The sequence below is a fragment of the Balaenoptera musculus genome, chromosome 12 (assembly GCF_009873245.2).
Source record: "Balaenoptera musculus isolate JJ_BM4_2016_0621 chromosome 12, mBalMus1.pri.v3, whole genome shotgun sequence".
NCBI lineage: Eukaryota > Metazoa > Chordata > Mammalia > Artiodactyla > Balaenopteridae > Balaenoptera > Balaenoptera musculus.
In genome coordinates this window covers 61,198,793-61,217,951 of record NC_045796.1, presented here as the reverse complement: position 1 = coordinate 61,217,951, position 19,159 = coordinate 61,198,793, and positions in this window count along the sequence as shown.

The following is a 19,159-nucleotide window of genomic DNA, read 5'->3' as shown; positions in this document are numbered from 1 at the left end:
ATTCTGCCCTGAGGACAGTGAAGCTGCTGGGTAAGGTCAGCCATGGCATATCAGCTCATTAAACAGATGTGTCCCTGTTTCTTACTTTGCTATGTGTCTTGGTCTTCTTTTAGTTGGTGTCCACTACCATTTGTACCACAGTCTTAGCTGTTATGTCAACCACTTTTAGAGGAGTGCTCAGAGGGAGTGATTGCTTTCCCTGCTTCTCACCTTGGTTCTGCCTTTGTGCCACCACCAGGTCCACGTTCCATCTGAGAGTCCTTTATCACGGCCCTGTCTCTGGAACCAGCTTCTGTGTGTGTTTGTCTTTCAGGTTGTTAGAAAAATAGGGCCCCAGTAATCTCATATAATTGGGGCTTATTCTAAGAATGAGACAAAAGCTCTCATACTCAGCCATTTCAATGCCTCCCTGTCTGATTCTCTGCCTTGGTCTCTTAATCTCTTTATCTGTTACACCTTCCAATTCTCTATGCAAGGAGGACATGATCATTCAGTATATTCACCATCTGATATGGAGCACTAATTTTCATTGGCATTTGAGTTAGACAGTTGACGTGTTATTCTTGAAAGCACATGACTTTGCTGGTCATAAAGACTAGCCTGAAATTGCTTTTCTAAGAAAGAGGTACAGTTGGGAGTGTAACCAGCTGATTCTTGAAGACTTTGAAATCTGACCGATTAAGATATAGACATATAATAAATGAATCCAGAGAAGAGAGGCTTAAAGAAATGAAAAAAGAAAAGAATAAAATTCCAAGGAAAAAATTATAAATGGTCCCAGCAACAGTAGCCAGTAACATACTAACTGCTCAGTTCAATTTATTGATTTGGACTTTTTACAAAATTTGACTTTATTCAAGATGCCTCCTTCCCTTGATTTCCTTCTTCCTCTTTATCTTCTCATCCTTATTTAAGGTTTCTTCATCTCAATTCATAAAGGCTTGTGCCCCCACCCCCAGGGTACTCTTGGACCTCTGTGGGTCTCACATTGTCCTTGGAAAGCAAATCCTCTATTCGCTTTATGATGATGATGATTCTAGCTGGATCTATAGCTCCAGTTAGAGTATCTCTTGAATTCTAGTTCCATAAATTTAGCTTTTGGTTGACATTATTATGTAGATGCCTGGAACTTGAATCCAATATAAGAAACCAGCAAAAACTGAATTTGTTATCTTTTTCATAAACCAATAGTCCTCAGTAGAGGATGATTTGGCCCCCAGGGGATATTAGGCAATGTCTAGAAGCATTTCCATAACTGGGGTGGGGAGTAGAGAGTGTGCTACTGGTATCTAATGCATAGAGGTCAGGGATGGTGCTAAACATTCTACAATGCACAAGATAGTCTCCCAGAACAAAGAATTAATAGTATCAATAGTGCCAAGGTTAAGAAACCCTGCTATTTCCTATTTCACATATTTCACACAAAACCTGTTTCCCATTGTGTATGGGAATAGCATGACTATCTGCCATGTCACATAAGCTAGAAATCTACAAGTCATAAAGCAGTAGTCAAGAAGGAGCCCTCAGAGGCAAGCCTCCTGTGTAGAATCCCATCATTGCCACTTACCAGCTGTGTGACTTTTGGCAAGTTACCTAACCTGTAGTGCTTGGCACCTGGTAGTGCTCAGTAAATATCATTTATTTATGTTATTATTATACTGGCTTTTCCTGACCAATCCCTCCTTCCTCACTTTTTAATCACCTTCACCGTTAATACCTTAATTTGGATCATCATTTTTCTTAAATAATGCAATAATTTTTATAAATGATCAGTCTTACCCTGCGTAAATTCATCCTCTATATGCTCACTACAAGGTGCTCTTTCTAAAGCATAGTATTGATCATGTCACTCTCCAATTTAAAATCCTTCAGAAATTTTCACTGTTTGCAGGAGAAAGTCTGACTTCCTTGACATAGCATAAATAGCTAGAGAGAATAATTTATCTACAGACATTATTATTTTTATCACTTACCTACACTCCTCCTGTAGCTTGTACTCCAAGTTTGCTGAACTACTTATTACCTGGATTCACCAAGTTTAAATTTTATTAACAGAAAACCAGAATAAATGACCAGAATGAAATGAATGTCATTCACTTAAAAAATAATTTATTGAGTTACATATAATGACAACTGTTATGATAGTAAAGTTAAATAAAAAATGATCTCTGCATTCAAAGAATTTAAATTCTCAATCTTTCCTGCTTATTATGATTTAACTACTATAGTTTTAAATTTAATTTTCTAATTTTTCTTCCCAGATTTATTTTGTAGAAGCATTCATTTGTTTCTTAGAAGTTTACGGCTGTGATATTAATAACATGGGAGGTGTGAATTAATTTTTTAAGCTGGCAACACTCCAGGCAAATGGCTGTAGCTCTGCAGGAGAGTTCCCTGAGGGCTGTGGTCTCATGGCTGATTATTAACACCCCATAATATGTCCATAGAGAAAGAGTTCTGTACAAATTTGGGCCTGTATTTTGCTACCTAACATAAGACTTACTGAGACTACCCAGAGCTACACATTTAGTTATTTTCTTAGTACATCACATCAATTAGTTGCTTTTGGTCACTTTTACATTTTTTCAATGGGACTAAAGTGAATCATCTGTCATTTTTCTTCTCACGAATCACTTCTGAATAGGTACACTGCTAATATTTGATCTAGGCACCTGGCCAAGATCCACCAAGCTATCGGTGAACTTGAAAGGTGACCAGGGACCTGATGTTGACGCTATTTCACTGCATGAGAGCAAATGATCAATTTAACATTTCTGAGATTAATGACTATTTTCTTGGTGTTAAAAGGCCACCAGTGAGAGTTTGCATTTTAATTCTGTAGTGCTTAATATATTTGGCAGTATAGCTGTAGATTTAAATAAAATATATTTTAAAAATACATTACACTCTAAAATTTAATCTGCTTTAAAATTGTTATAAACTCTTTGAAATGTGTCTCTGATGATGCTACATAAATTGTCAAAAATGAAAAAAAAAGTGATATGAAAAGTGACAATCCATTCTTAAACCAACTCCATGTATCATAAACACTATATAAAATCAGGGAGTCTTGGTAATTACCCATTATGATTCAGAATCTGAATGATTTAGGAGCAGATTAATTTAACTTAAAACTCCTCCCCCTTATACCCTGTACCCTGTATTTTAACTCTATAAACATGATTCACTTTTGTTTAGGTTAGTACTTAATATTCACAGAACAACCAAAATGACAGACTACCTTGTATGCTGTCTTTATTGTCCTTTATGTAGCTTGCAGTATAAGTGAAGTTGACATTATTATTAAATGAGATCTCATACATAATTAAATGTTTTCTAATAACAGTAGTCTTATTAATATCTTTGGCATCATTGATTTAGTTTTTCTTCCCTTTTTCATTAATTTGAAACAACCTCTTTTAGTATCTGTGAACACTTCAAGAACTGTCAAACTTTTCTTCAGCCAACCTTCAAAGGTCAAAAGTAGCTGTGACACCTAAAATTCAAATGTATCAATAATTAGTTTGAGATTTACAGGAATTGTATGCCAATCTTCCAGTAGTTTAGTAGTGACATGGTATCTAACCTTTGGTGGCCCCAAGAGACATTCAGATAGATGTAAAGATAAGTAGAAAAATATAATAACCCACCACATTCACTACTGGTCTAACTTTTAGATTTTTTCCTGACTTGGTTTTTAGAGTTTGTGTTTTTGCACTTTCTCTTGATTTTAAGAAAAATATCTCTCTCATAGCCTCCTAGCACCCAGTTGGTATTCTTATTTAAAGCTTAGCTCACGTGGTATATACTTGGATCATTAAACCGAAGGACTTGTACAGTCATGATTTTTAATGAAGCATGTTTGAATAATTATGCTAATTTACAAAGCACTAGAATCAAATCAAGTGATCAAAGTTTTCATGATTGCTATCATGTGTTTCTAACCCCCCTCTGCCACGCTCACAATTTGCTGCATGTGGAATCCTTTCTCAGGAATGTGTTTGGAAATGGGTATTAATCAATGCTTAGCATTAGGAAAAAATTTTTACACAGAGTGTAATGCACTTTATGTTATGCCTCCATAGTGGACTATATGTGACTGTGAAGGTAATATTGCTCTGCCACTCTCCTGCCTAAATACCACCTACAATCAATATTGCATTCTGCCTTGACAAAAAGCTGAATTTTTATCTGTTAAATGCATGAGCTTGGGGCACTGATGTGTCTGAAGTGGTTTAAATCTGAAATGTGATGTGCTGCAAAGAGATTTGATTGACATCTTTGTTTATTGAAAAGTATTACATGAACAACAAAACGCAGGCAGAGGCAGAACACTCCATTGCAATATGCAGCTGTGTTATTTTTCAATTCTTTGTGCTCTGCCCCTTTGAAGCTTGTCTGATGTAATAAAGCCAGAGGATATAAAACAAACAAGAATTTTCTTTGATTCAACACTCAAAAATTTAGACAAGGTTGCCTTTTTTTTTTTTTTTTTTGGTTTGGGGTAAAATCTCTCCCACGGAACTCGCCCTGCCCTGACATTCTATAAGGATATTTACTTCTGAAAAACTGTTGCATCTTAAAGTTGTGTTCTTATGTTTATGAACTTGAATATAAATTCAGAATTATTTAATGAGCAAACAAATTGGAAAGGGTTGAACATTTTTATGTTTCCTCTATAAATGAGAAAAAGGACATTAATGACACTAATCTTAAAGCACTAAACATGCAGAATAAGAAATTAAATTCCCTTTAAATTTTATGTTAGAATAATTAATTACCCCCCTCAATGCAATTTGCCCATGTTTTATTAAAGCCTTATTATGTCAAAGTAAATAGAAGTTAATGCCACTGTTACTTCTTCCAATGAAATATTATCTTTAATCTTGCCTTAATAAAATAGTGGTAAATTGCACAGTAGGGGTAATCACCATGGGCTAATTTAGAGAGTTGTGAAATCCTTTACCAAGTATATACTGTACTTAAAACTATAAGTAGTCTTAAGAAAACACAAATTGCAATGCAACTTGGAGGAAATTAAGGAAATTGCTATTCATAATTTTAATTACTTAGTTAAACTGACGTATGTTGAGTACCTACTATGTGTAAGGTGCTGTGCTGGCTATGCCCAGTGTACGGGAGTATGTAAACATGGACTCTCTCCCTGAGAATCTTGCGATTGAGTACTTGGGCAAATACCTAAAAAATAAATAACTATGCTAACTGTGAAGCCTGCCATAAAAGAGGTATGGGCATCCCTGCCATGGATATTTAGAGAAGGAAAAGATCACTTCAGGTAGAGGACTGAGAAAGGGTCATCTGAACTGAGTCCAAAAGGATGGGGTAAGATGGGACAGGTGTCACTGGAGTGGAAGAATACGTTAGGTAGAGAAAATGGTAAGAGCCAATCAATACCATCTTGCCTGGTTCCATTAGAGCTGAGACTTGAGACTGAAAACCAATCAGAGACTATTGCAACAAGTCAGGTAAGAAGCAGAGAAGGCTTACACCTGGTTGGAAGACATGCTAGGTTGGATAACTTTAGTATGAAAAAAATCTCTCTCTTTCTCTGTAGATATATGTATATATATTTAGATCAATCTATATGTATGCATATATTCAAAAATAGAATAAAATGAAGTTTTTTTAAAGTAGAAATCCTGATTTTTTTTTTCTTCCCTCAATAGATCATCTGGTGTTCTTTGAAGGCCATTTTTATAGTAGTAGTTTTAAGAACATAAATGATTTAGAGTATAAAAGATCAGGAAGCAAAAATTATAAACTTAAAATGTGAGTTTGTTTGAGAGAGAAGACTCAAAGGAAACTCCAAGGATTTGAGCCTGGAATACTGGGAGAATAAAGCATTATTAATAGAAAGAGACAAGAAAGAAGAAAATTGGGAATAAAAATGTTAAATTTTGTTTAGAATGTATTGAGTTGGAGTTTCCTGTGTTAAATCATTATGAAAGGTGACAAGCAACTGGATATTAACATTCAGAGTCCAGGAAATGGTTGCTGATTTGGTTGTTTAGATACATCAAATAATAAAAAAAAATAGTATTTATTTTTTTTAAAGATGCTCAACTCTTTAAAGACATGTGCTAATTAAAGTGAAATAGAATAGCTCTTCAAAGTTGTTTTCAGCTTACGAAGTAAAATCAATCAGATAAGATCTTTTGGAATTGTTTATTGTATGTGGTGAAGAGCTTAAGTCTTCAAATGGGTCATTGTCATCAAGATGAGTGACACACTAACTTATTTCCAAACCACCACTTAGGTCAGAGCCTGGTCGCATAATGTTGAACATCATTCCTGTTCTTGAGACTGTGTCAGAGTGAGCCATCAGCTTAGAGCTTAGGCAAATAGCTTTGCCTTCTTGTGTTCTCATTAGCAATTTCAAATGAACCAAGATGTAAGTAAGGGAACAGAGAATTTAACTATCTTTGACAAATCACATTTTTTGAGAGTGGAATATGAAATAGGATGGTACTTGTACATAAGTAATATGGACAAAATACAATATGTGCACAGGCTCCTCTGTCCTCTGATAGTTTATTGTTCCTTCCCTACCCCCATGTCCTTCCTCTTGGTGTCTTCACAATCATTCTCACTTGTTCCAATTTTGTATTTATTTTTCTTGATGAAAACCTCCTAGGTCTTCATTATATCTGGACTATTCTTCCAGTTTGCTTTAAGTTATCCCTCTCCCTCACTCCAAAATTATCATTACCCTAAACTCTTCAGACTTCCTCTTAAGCGTAACAGTTGTTAATGATATGATCAGAAATTTCACAAAACATAAAATGCTCACTTTTCCCTTTAGACAAGCCTGAAGAACTATCACTACTGTCACAAAAGTTGTCTCAACCCTGCTGCTTTGGTGAACTGGTATTCCTTATCTCTGAGCTGCTGTGCCACTGAATAGCAAGTCTGCTTATAAGACCTCATACCATGAAGGTCTAAAACGATACTTGCCTCTATTCTGCCTTTCTGAAGTCTGAGAGAGAGACCTTAACTCTTTCAGTATGGAACTCTAGTCACTCTGAGAAAGGAAAAGATTTAAGCCGTTCTTACAGGGACTTAGAAAATTCCTCTAGAAATATTCAGAGATGAGCCCAAAGGACAGAGAAAATCAAATGTAAATGATGTTCCTCTTTAATTTTCCTGTGGGCTGTATTCTAAAGCAAACAACAGTACATTGGATGACTTTTGTGGATGACGAGCTGTTTCCTTCTGTCTTTCACAAGCCTCTGTGACAGCAAGGGGTATATAAAGCTCTGAGTGAAGATCTGAAGCTGTTATTAAAATGGAAATATTCAAAGCAGGCAGGAGTCTGTGAGAGTCTGTTCTGGGGACACATTAATGCATTTGAAAGGATATTAAAGCTTAACATAGAAGGGAAATAGTTCTAATGGCAAAATGTAAAGCTGCTTAACAGAATTACGCCTAGAACTCTGTGTATTAGGTCTAAAACACCTCTACTATTATATTGCTCAGAGTAAAGCTATATGTTGGTTGGAGTGCTTTACAGTTTTACACAGTTGTCTTATCTGAGGTTTTAATGTTCTTAAGTGTAAAAATTTTGCTCTGGTTTATGCTTTTGTAGAGTCGACTGACAGTACTTCTCACCCTGTGTGTGGGACTTAAAAGGTGTGCCATGTTGTACCATGTTCAAATCAATATAGAAAAGTGTTATTTTTCTACAAAAAAAACTTGTGACCTTCTTTTACACAGACTATTGAGGTGGGCCCATCATGCCACAAGGCAGAGTATGTGTCTTTCCCTGGAAGTAGGAGAGAAGAGGCAAGGTGAAATTTAAGTTAGCACCAAGAAGGATTTCATGTTTATGTTTACATGGAAGAACCTGACCCCATTCATATGTAAAAAAATGAGATCCATTTAATAAACAGTTCTTCTCAAGCAGCGCAAAGCCAACAACACAAGTAAAAAGAGGGCGAGCCAATGGTATGGTGGATATACAGCCTTTTTGTAGCCTAGATGAGTCACTGTTATGGTGTAGTCATGACTGTTTTCTAAATATTGTTGAGTAATGGAGGGTAATTTTGATTCTTTTATCCTTTAAGATGCCACCCAAAACCATATTCCAGAGCATGCCATAAACACAAAATGTAAGAGAACACTGAAACTATCTCTCTAGTTATACTTTAAGATACTAGATAATAGGGATGGGATAGGGAGGGTGGGAGAGAGGGAGACGCAAGAGGGAAGAGATATGGGGGCATATGTATATGTATAACTGATTCACTTTGTTATAAAGCAGAAACTAACACACCATTGTAAAGCAATTATACTCCAATAAAGATGTTAAAAAAAAAAGATACTAGATAGTAAAATATAATAGAAAATAAGCCTTCTGCCTTTAAGGAGTTTACAGTTCATCTGAGGAGATGAAATATGTGCTGCAGTGTAAAAAATATTTAAAACATTATATATGAAGAAGGGCAAGATATAGAAATGAAAATCAGAAGTTCAAAAAAAGAGTAAAAGCGGGGTTTGACTTGGAGAGTTTACTGAAAAAGGCTTTTGTGGGCTCTCAAAAAAATCAAGAAGAACACTGTAGGTGGGAGAATGGCATCTATTGCACAACTGCATAAATACAGAATTTGACCAAGGTTGAGTAGTTACAGTATTTGTCAATGTTACAATATTAATCACTTAAAATTAGAACAATTTTATTTCTTTAAAATTACATAGATTCTAGTATGATTTTGGAATGTTACAGTTAAACTCACAAAGTGAAGATGACTACCATTTCGGATTACTTCAAATCTGGTTGTCACACTATACTCATCCCAAGGTGAAACTTTGGTTTCATTTCTATAGGAAATGGCATTCTTGTGTTATTTAACAGTTTCACACATGCTAGGTGATTAAGCAAAGAATCTAAAACCCAGGTATTTTTGCCTTGTGAGACACTCTTAGAGTAGAAAGATTTTATCTGAGAAATAAATAAGATGCAAATTCAAATCCCATATACCCTTATTGCTTGAGAACACATATCATAATTTCACAAAATTATTGCATAAAATTATAGTGTACTTTGGAAAAGTGATTATAAGGCACAGATGCACAGGTTATGCTTAGCAAAAGAAAATTTTGGGGAAAGCAGGGTCTGAATTCAGTTCACATTTTTCATTATATTCCAAATAATAACCCCAAATAAAAGTTAAACTATTTATAACATTGCAGTATTATAATTTATAAGAAAAATATATTTTTCATCATTCATATTACCAAAATATATTTCTTATATATATTTGTTCTTAATCCATGGTTCCTGGCTCACAGCTCCCCAAACCCGTGGAATTTTCTAAGTATTGAGAGTAATAAAAGTGTCTTTTTGTTTTATTGAGATGACTCTATCCCAGGGTTGTTGTAAGAATTAAATGGGATAATATATATAAGGTGCCCCATGTACAGTACCAGTTATGATTTTTTAAAATATTTATTTATTTGGCTGTGTTGGTTCTTGGTTGCAGCACGCGAGATCTTCGTTGAGGCACAGGGGATCTTTCCTTGTAATGCGTGGGCTCTTCGTTGCGGCGTGCGGGCTTCTCTCTAGTTATGGCATGCGGGCTCCAGGTCACGTGGGCTCTGTAGTTGTGGCGCGCGGGCTTAGTTGCCCTGTGGCATGTGTGATCTTAGTTCCCTAACCAGAGATCGAACCCACATCCCCTGCATTGGACAGCAGATTCTTTACCACTGGACCACCAGGGAAGTCCCAGTTATGATTATTTTATAAAGCATATTTTTACATATCATGATATATCTGCTGTTACAAAAGAAAAAACACCCTCTAAAATATGGCAGAATTGGAGGTGAAAGAAATACAGCAATAGTGGAACAAATAGAAAACATAATAAAATAAGTGTATATGGACTAAACTCTCCAGTTAAAAAACATTTTCAGAATTAAAAAAAAAAAGTCTAGCTGTATACAGGTTACAAAGAGACACAATGGAAATTTATAGATAGAGAAATGTGAAATTTAAAGGAAAGTAAGATATATATCAGGTAAAGTCTAATGAAATGAAATCTGGTATAATTATATTAAGGTCAAACAAAACAGACAGAAAGGCAAAAAGGCATTACAACAGATAAAGAAGATTATTTCATGATGATAAAAGTTTCAAACCTCAGGAAAACAATAATTCTAATTGTTACGAACTTAATAATATAACTTCAAAACATTTAAAGAAAAATTGGCAAAGCTACAAAGTAAAATTGACAAGTCTACCTTATTGCTATATAATTTAACTCCAAGTAAATGACAAATCAGGCAGATTAAGTAGTAGGATATTGAAATTTGAGGAGCCCAAGTACAAATTTATCTAATGGACAGAAAATGAAGTACTTCATCCAACAAGTCTGAACTATTCATTCTTTTTAAGCACATCTGGAACATATATGAAAATTGACTATGTGCTACGCTATAAAAACTAACTTGACAAATTTCAAAGATTAGTGTCATTAAGCCCACACTTTTGACTACAGTGCAACTAAGTTAGGCATTAACAACAAACAAAAACTACAATTCATAATGGACATTAAATAATATTTAGAGCTGAATTATTTTTAAAATACTACATGTCAAAAATTATGGGATGCAGCTAAAATGGAACTTAGAAGAAATGTACAGGCCTAAATGTTTACATTAGAAATGAAGAAAGTCTAACCTTCCAAATTGAGAAAGTTAGGGAAAAAAAACCAACAGAAAAAGATTGGAGAAAAGAATTAAAAGCAGAAATCGGTGTTATAGAAAATAAATACTAGAGAGGGTCGATAAAACATGTAAGAAAAGCTACTAAAATAGACAAAACTGTAGGAAAATTTAATCAAAAAGAATAGAGATTTTTATAAATAACATTAAGAATGAAAATGGGGTAAAACAAATATAAAAGAGATTATATACAGAGTAAAATACTGATGAATAACATATCAATAAACATATATATATCTATCTAATGGATAAATGATTAAAAATACATTTATTAAAGCTAATTCATGAGAAATCAGTGCAAGGGAAGAAAAATTGTAGGCTGATTACTCATGAAAATAAATACAAAAATTGCTAAGCAAACCAAATATAGTAATGTATAAAAACTATACGTTACAGTTATGTTGGATTTGTCTCAGAAATAAAAGGTTGCTTAACATTAGAAGATCAATTATTATAGTTAAAATCTTAATAGCTTAAATGAGATAAATCATAGGGTCATATCTTCAGATACAAAAAAGAATTTCAACAAAATAGAAACTCCTAGTTTTAGTAAAACTAGGAACAAAAGGGACTTCCTAAAATCCATATAGGATATCTACAAAACTTCAAAGCAAATATGATTAATGAGAAACATTGAAAGTACTGCCTTAGGATCAAGAAAACATAAGAATCTTTGCTATACAAAATTAATTCTTCATGAGAGTGTGGGTTTCCCTTAGTTATGTCAAAATGGAGGGGAAAAAGTAAGAACCATTGTGGGAGCCAGAGGCAAACTGTTGGCTCTATCATCTAACGGAGATGTGAGGAACTGGACTCACAACAAGTAACTTTCTAGGAAAAGATGATGGTGACAATGTTGATTACAGTCATAGTGATGATGATGGCTTATACAGCACAGTTCCAAGTTAGTAATTTAGAGTATATTAATTAATTTTCCAGAATTTTTTGTGTACTTGTTAATGTGCTAAGAAATGAAAAATTACTCTTCCCAGTAATCAGAACACTGTAGGTCTACTTAATCAGTAAATACTTTTACTCTATATGCTCTTCCTTTTTATTATGGAATGTCTGTCTTTTATAGAAAAAAATGGTTTCTTCTATTTAAAGTAATACATAGAGCTAATTTTTTGTTTAGACTAGATAAGAAAAGGCAGACAGTAGACTTATAAATGTCTTACATTACATGACAGATTTTTCAGTAACATACATGTGCATTTTATCTTGGCTCCATTATTAATTGCTTTTGCTACTTTGTGAAAGATCAGCTAACTACATTTATGGGGTCTATTTCTTGTCTCTCTATTCTGTTCCATTGATTTATTAGTCTGTTCTTTCACCAGTACCGCACTATCTTGATGACTATAGCTTTATTGTAAATTTTGAGGTCAAGTAGTGTCAGTCTTCCAGCTTTATTTTTCTCCTTCAATATTTTGTTGTCTTTTCTGGGCCTTTGCCTCTTCATATAAACTTTAGGATCAGTTATCTCAATATCTCAAAATTACTTGCTGGGATTTTAATTGAGACTGCATTGAATCTCTAGATGAAGTTGGGAAGAACTGATATCTTGACAATATTGAAACTTTCTATCCATAAACATGGAATGTCTTTCTACTTATTTAGTTCTTCTTTGATATCTTTTATCAGAGATTTAGTTTTCCTCATATAAATCTTGGACTCATTTTATTAGATTTATACCTAAGTATTTAATTTTGGGGAAGGCTAATGTGCGTGACATTTTGCTTCTGATTTCAAATTCCACTTGTTTATTGTTGTTATATAGGAAAGCAATTGACTCTTGTATATTAAACTTGTATTATACAACCTTACTATAATCTTTTATTAATTCCACTATTTTTTGTCTGTTCTTTAGGATTTTCTACATAGACAATCATGTCATCTAAAAACAAATACAGTTTTATTTCTTTTTAATCTACATATCCTTTATTTCCTTTCTTGTCTTCTTGCATTAGCTAGTAAGCTAATACTACATACTTCCAGAATGATGTTGAAAAGGAGTGGTGAGAGGGGACACCCTTGCTTTTTTCCTGATCTTAACAGGAAAGCTTCAAATTTCTCACCATTAAGTACGATGTTAGCTGTAGGTTTTTTAAGATGTTCTTTATCTAGTTGAGAAAATTCTCTATTTTTAGTTTGCTGAGATATGTGGTTTTTTAATATGGAGAATTTGGAATCTTACAGGTTCCATGGATAGGCTTCGGATTTTCTGTTAGCGCCATAGAATATTATGCATAAAAGTATTTTTCTATGGAGAAGGTCAACAGATTTATGAGATTCTTATATGAGATCTATTTAACCAGCTTTTTAAATAACCATATTCTTGGTCTCTTTTACTGCTAACTAACTTGATTCCTAACTTAATACCTGCTTGAACCTAGCAGTCCCTTCAAAATACACTTTGGAAGATTAGCCTTGGGCTGAATCTAAGGTAAAATAAACAGGAGAGACTGTTTCCTTGTGTCTGTTTATTTATTTCAGACTTTGCCTTCATTCTGTTCATGTCAATTCAGACCCCTTTTTATTAGGGGAGAGATAGCAGAAACAAATATTCTTCCCTCAAAAACTTCCATATTTCTTCCAGTTAGTAATTAGTCTAATTTCAGTATTTTTGAGTGGGGTTGTCAATCAGGACCTACGTGGTGACTAAGTGCCTCTTTTTCCTTTCCTGTTCCTTTTTTTTTTTTAAGTCGACAGGGTGACTGCTGAGAGAAAACTATATATAGTGTCCTATGCCAGGGACTAGATTGATATGATTGCTTCTGTTTAAAATTATATTTTGCACTCATGCAATTTTATTCTAAGAATTTATTTCATGAAATTTATTTTTAATAGCTTGCTCGTATTTTAATAATAATCTACACCCTTAATCCTTTAATGCAAATTATAATTTAAAAATTCTTACGCAATATCTACATCAAATCAGTTTCCCCACGTCATTTAGTTCTAATTGTTCAACTCCATCCTCAATTTTGCTAATTCTCTTGTGAGAATCTGTTTAAATTTTTAATGAGACTCTAAATGATCAGTATTGGTGACCAATAATTATCATTACCAGAAATTGTGTATCTCACCCTTCTAATTCTCCTACTGGCTTCCTTACCTATCCCTCGCCTAAGATGATAACTTCTAGAAGTAATGGGGAGCTTCAATTTGAGTTTAATGTACAAGTCAGCAGATCAGAAGAAATACTTCTTATCAGTTTGAGCTACTTTTGTTGCATAATTGCAAAACCTGCCTCTAGTCTGTCCACCTTCAAAAGCCTTCTCTGTAATACTCTAAGCATAATATAACTAAAGCTTAAATATATCGTCTTGATATTTTTCACTGACTTTCTCTCACAGTCAGTTGATAGTGTTTGAGATCCTCCATTCTCTACCCTTGAACTTCTCCAGCCTCAGCTTTGCCTGCTCTGTGTGTCCACATGCCTCTGGGCATCTAGAGCTGATTATACTCCCTCATTCTGCATTCATCATGCCATTGCTAATGCTGCTATCTTGGCCCAGATACCCTCTCCTCTGCCACTCTCTCTCTTCAACTTTTTGCCTAACTGCTACATGCTGTCAACACTCAGATTAGAACAAATATACTCTAAGAGGCTGTTTCAGAATCAACTCAGGCTAAGTTAAATTCCTTCCTTTTCAAAGCCCTGGCACCCAATGTGTTCTAGGTGTTATATAAGCTGAAGAGTTTTCCTACAGTGTAGTAACATTGTTTCCAATTTGTTTCAAAGAGGCACTCTCAGTTTAGATAAATACCTAATTTCATTCTTTACTTCAAATTCTATCCAAAACAAAATGATGTTAGAACATAAGGAAGTATTGCTCTCCTTGTATTCTCCCAAATCTCTTGATTTGGCTGTACTATGTTTCTTTTTCTTCATTATGAAGATGCTAATTAAATTATGTAATAATAATAACTAATATAGGTGGTATTAATCACAATTCATAACCTAAGGTGAATAATAAATATAATTATATTTTTCTGTAACTGGACCTACTTTCTGTCATGAGTCCTAATACAATGGATACCAAAAATGGATGGATATCAGGTTTTCTCTCCTTCTCTCCTTCAGGAGTCTAATTTGGGGAGAGGAACATCAGGGCAAGAGGTAAGAGGTTCTCAGCTGTCATTTCCTTACTATAGTCCACAGAGCCCCTTCTCTAGTTTAAACTGATCGATATTGGACCTTCTTGTCCCGTCTGCTTGACTTCTTCAGATTCACCTGCTCCCCTTGCCTTGTTGTCAGCATTCCAGAATAAGAAAAGTGTACACATTGTGATTTGTGTCTTAAATGTAAAATGCAGCTCTATTTCTCATTTCTACTTTTAATTTTTTATTGTTTGCCTTTGTCTGGATATTTACTTATTTTATTATTTTAATCTTTCTAACTCTTTTTGTTTTAGATGTTTCTGTGATAAATATCATATGACCAAGATTTGTTTTTTATCTTTTCTGAGGTTTTTCCCCCTAAGAGAAATTTTTGTCATTAAATGTCATATCTGATATGTTTGTCTTAATTTCTGACATGTTTCAAGCTTTCTTTGTTTTTCTTTCAACCCATCCTTGCTGTTTCTTTCCAGTTTTCTTGTTTTTAATTTTTCTTGACATATTTTCTTCTTCTGTAAGTTAGAAGCAATATCTATTGATAGCCCCTACATCCCCACTTTAAAAGATAAAATAAATTAACATGCAATTAATGACTCCCTTATTTCACACTGCTGTTTTTGTCAATAAGATGTTGATATTTATGTATTATCTTTCTTTAAAAAAGAGATTTCTGTTTCGTTAATATAGTGATTATGAGGCATTTATGTTTATTAATCTTAATCAGCTGGAACAGACTGTGAATTTTTTAAAGAGGTGTCCATGTATTACACTTCTTAAGAGCTTGTGTGCTTAATGATTTTATTTCTTTACTATGTTAAAATGGAACTTTTATTTCTTTACTATGTTAAAATGAAACTTTTTGATTATAGAACATTTAGACCAGAATTATTTCCTTTTGAAAATATAGGCATTATCTTATTGTAAACTGGTATCTAGAGTTACTGAGAAGATGCTTGTAACTTGGTTGCTGCTAGGATTATTATATATGGTGAATAGAAAATGACCTCATGGAAAGAGTTCATAATGTCTTTTTTTTTTTTTTTAACATCTTTATTGGAGTATAATTGCTTTACAATGGTGTGTTAGTTTCTGCTTTATCACAAAGTGAATCAGTTATACATATACATATGTTCCCATATCTCTTCCCTCTTGCAGCTCCCTCCCTCCCACCCTCCCTATCCCACCCCTCTAGGTGGTCACAAAGCACAGAGCTGATCTCCCTGTGCTATGCGGTTGCTTCCCACTAGCTATCTATTTTACGTTTGGTAGTATATATATGTCCATGCCACTCTCTCACATTGTCACATCTTACCCTTCCCCCTCCCCATATCCTCAAGTCCATTCTCTAGTAGGTCTGTGTCTTTATTCTCGTCTTGCCACTAGGTTCTTCATGACTTTTTTTTTTTTCCTTAGATTCCATATATATGTGTTAGCATACTGTATTTGTTTTTCTCTTTCTGACTTACTTCACTCTGTATGACAGACTCTAACTCCATCCACCTCACTACAAATAACTCCATTTCATTTCTTTATATGGCTGAGTAATATTCCATTGTATATATGTGCCACATCTTCTTTATCCATTCATCCAATGATGGACACTTAGGTTGCTTCCATGTCCTGGCTATTGTAAAAAGAGCTGTAATGAACATTTTGATACATGACTCTTTTTGAATTATGGTTTTCTCAAGGTATATGCGCAGTAGTGGGATTGCTGGGTCGTATGGTAGTTCTATTTTTAGTTTTTTAAGGAACCTCCATACTGTTCTCCATAGTGGCTGTATCAATTTACATTCCCACCAACAGTGCAAGAGTGTTCCCTTTTCTCCACACCCTCTCCAGCATTTAGTGTTTCTAGATTTTTTGATGATGGCCATTCTGACCAGTGTGAGATGATATCTCACTGTAGTTTTGATTTGCATTTCTCTAATGATTAATGATGTTGAGCATTCTTTCATGTGTTTGTTGGCAATCTGTATATCTTCTTTGGAGAAATGTCTATTTAGGTCTTCTGCCCATTTTTGGATTGGGTTGTTTGTTTTTTTGTTATTGAGCTGCATGAGCTGCTTGTAAATTTTGGAGATTAATCCTTTGTCAGTTGCTTTATTTGCAAATATTTTGTCCCATTCTGAGGGTTGTCTTTTGGTCTTGTTTATGGTTTCCTTTGCTGTACAAAAGCTTTTAAGTTTCATTAGATCCCATTTGTTTATTTGTGTTTTTATTTCCATTTCTCTAGGGGGTGGGTCAAAAAGGATCTTGCTGTGATTTATGTCATAGAGTGTTCTGCCTATGTTTTCCTCCAAGAGTTTTATAGTGTCTGGCCTTACATTTAGGTCTTTAATCCATTTTGAGTTTATTTTTGTGTATGGTGTTAGGGAGTGTTCTAATTTCATACTTTTACATGTACCTGTCCAGTTTTCCCAGCACCACTTATTGAAGAGGCTGTCTTTTCTCCACTGTATATGCTTGCCTCCTTTATCAAAGATAAGGTGACCATATGTGCGTGGGTTTATCTCTGGGCTTTCTATCCTGTTCCATTGATGTATGTTTCTGTTTTTGTGCCAGTACCATACTGTCTTGATTACTGTAGCTTTGTAGTATAGTCTGAAGTCAGGGAGCCTGATTCCTCCAGCTCCATTTTTCGTTCTCAAGATTGCTTTGGCTATTCAGGGTCTTTTGTGTTTCCATACAAATTGTGAAATTTTTTGTTCTAGTTCTGTGAAGAATGCCAGTGGTAGTTTGATAGGGATTGCATTGAATCTATAGATTGCTTTGTGTAGTAGAGTCATTTTCACAATGTTGATTCTTCCAATCCAAGAACATGGTATATCTCTCCATCTATTTGTATCATCTTTAATTTTTTTCATCAGTGTCTTATAATTTTCTGCATACACGTCTTTTGTCTCCTTAGGTAGGTTTATTCCTAGATATTTTATTCTTTTTGTTGCAATGGTAAATGGGAATGTTTTCTTAATTTCACTTTCAGATTGTTCATCATTAGTGTATAGGAATGCAAGAGATTTCTGTGCATTAATTTTGTATCCTGCTACTTTACCAAATTCATTGATTAGCTCTAGTAGTTTTCTGGTAGCATCTTTAGGATTCTCTATGTATAGTATCATGTCATCTGCAAACAGTGACAGCTTTACTTCTTCTTTTCCGATTTGGATTCCTTTTATTTCTTTTTCTTCTCTGATTGCTGTGGCTAACACTTCCAAAACTATGTTGAATAGTAGTGGTGGGAGTGGGCAACCTTGTCTTGTTCCTGATCTTAGTGGAAATGGTTTCAGTTTTTCACCATTGAGGACGATGTTGGCTGTGGGTTTGTCATATATGGCCTTTATTATGTTGAGGAAAGTTCCCTCTATGCTTACTTTCTGCAGGGCTTTTATCATAAATGGGTGTTGAATTTTGTCGAAACCTTTCTCTGCATCTATTGAGATGATCATATGTTTTTTCCCCTTCAGTTTGTTACTATGGTGTATCACATTGATTGATTTGTGTATATTGAAGAATCCTTGCATTCCTGGAATAAACCCCACTTGATCATGGTGTATGATCCTTTTAATGTGCTGTTGGATTCTCTTTGCTAGTATTTTGTTGAGGATTTTTTCATCTATGTTCATCAGTGATATTGACCTGTAGTTTTCTTTCTTTGTGACATCTTTGTCTGGTTTTGGTATCAGGGTGATGGTGGCCTCCTAGAATGAGTTTGGGAGTGTTCCACCCTCTGCTATATTTTGGAAGAGTTTGAGAAGGATAGGTGTTAGCTCTTCTCTAAATGTTTGATAGAATTCACCTGTGAAGCCATCTGGTCCTGGGCTTTTGTTTGTTGGAAGATTTTTAATCACAGTTTCAATTTCAGTGCTTGTGATTGGTCTGTTCATATTTTCTATTTCTTCCTGGTTCAGTCTTAGCAGGCTGTGCATTTCTAAGAATTTGTCCATTTCTTCCAGGTTGTCCATTTTATTGGCATAGAGTTGCTTGTAGTAATCTCTCATGATCGTTTGTATTTCTGCATTGTCCGTTGTTACTTCTCCTTTTTCATTTCTAATTCTATTGATTTGAGTCTTCTCCCTTTTTCTCTTGATGAGTCTGGCTAATGGTTTATCAATTTTGTTTATCTTCTCAAAGAACCGCATTTTAGTTTTATTGATCTTTGCTATTGTTTCCTTCATTTCTTTTTCATTTATTTCTGCTCTGATCTTTATGATTTCTTTCCTTATGCTAACTTGAGGTTTTTTTGTTCTTCTTTCTCTAATTGCTTTAGGTGCAAGGTTAGGTTGTTTATTCG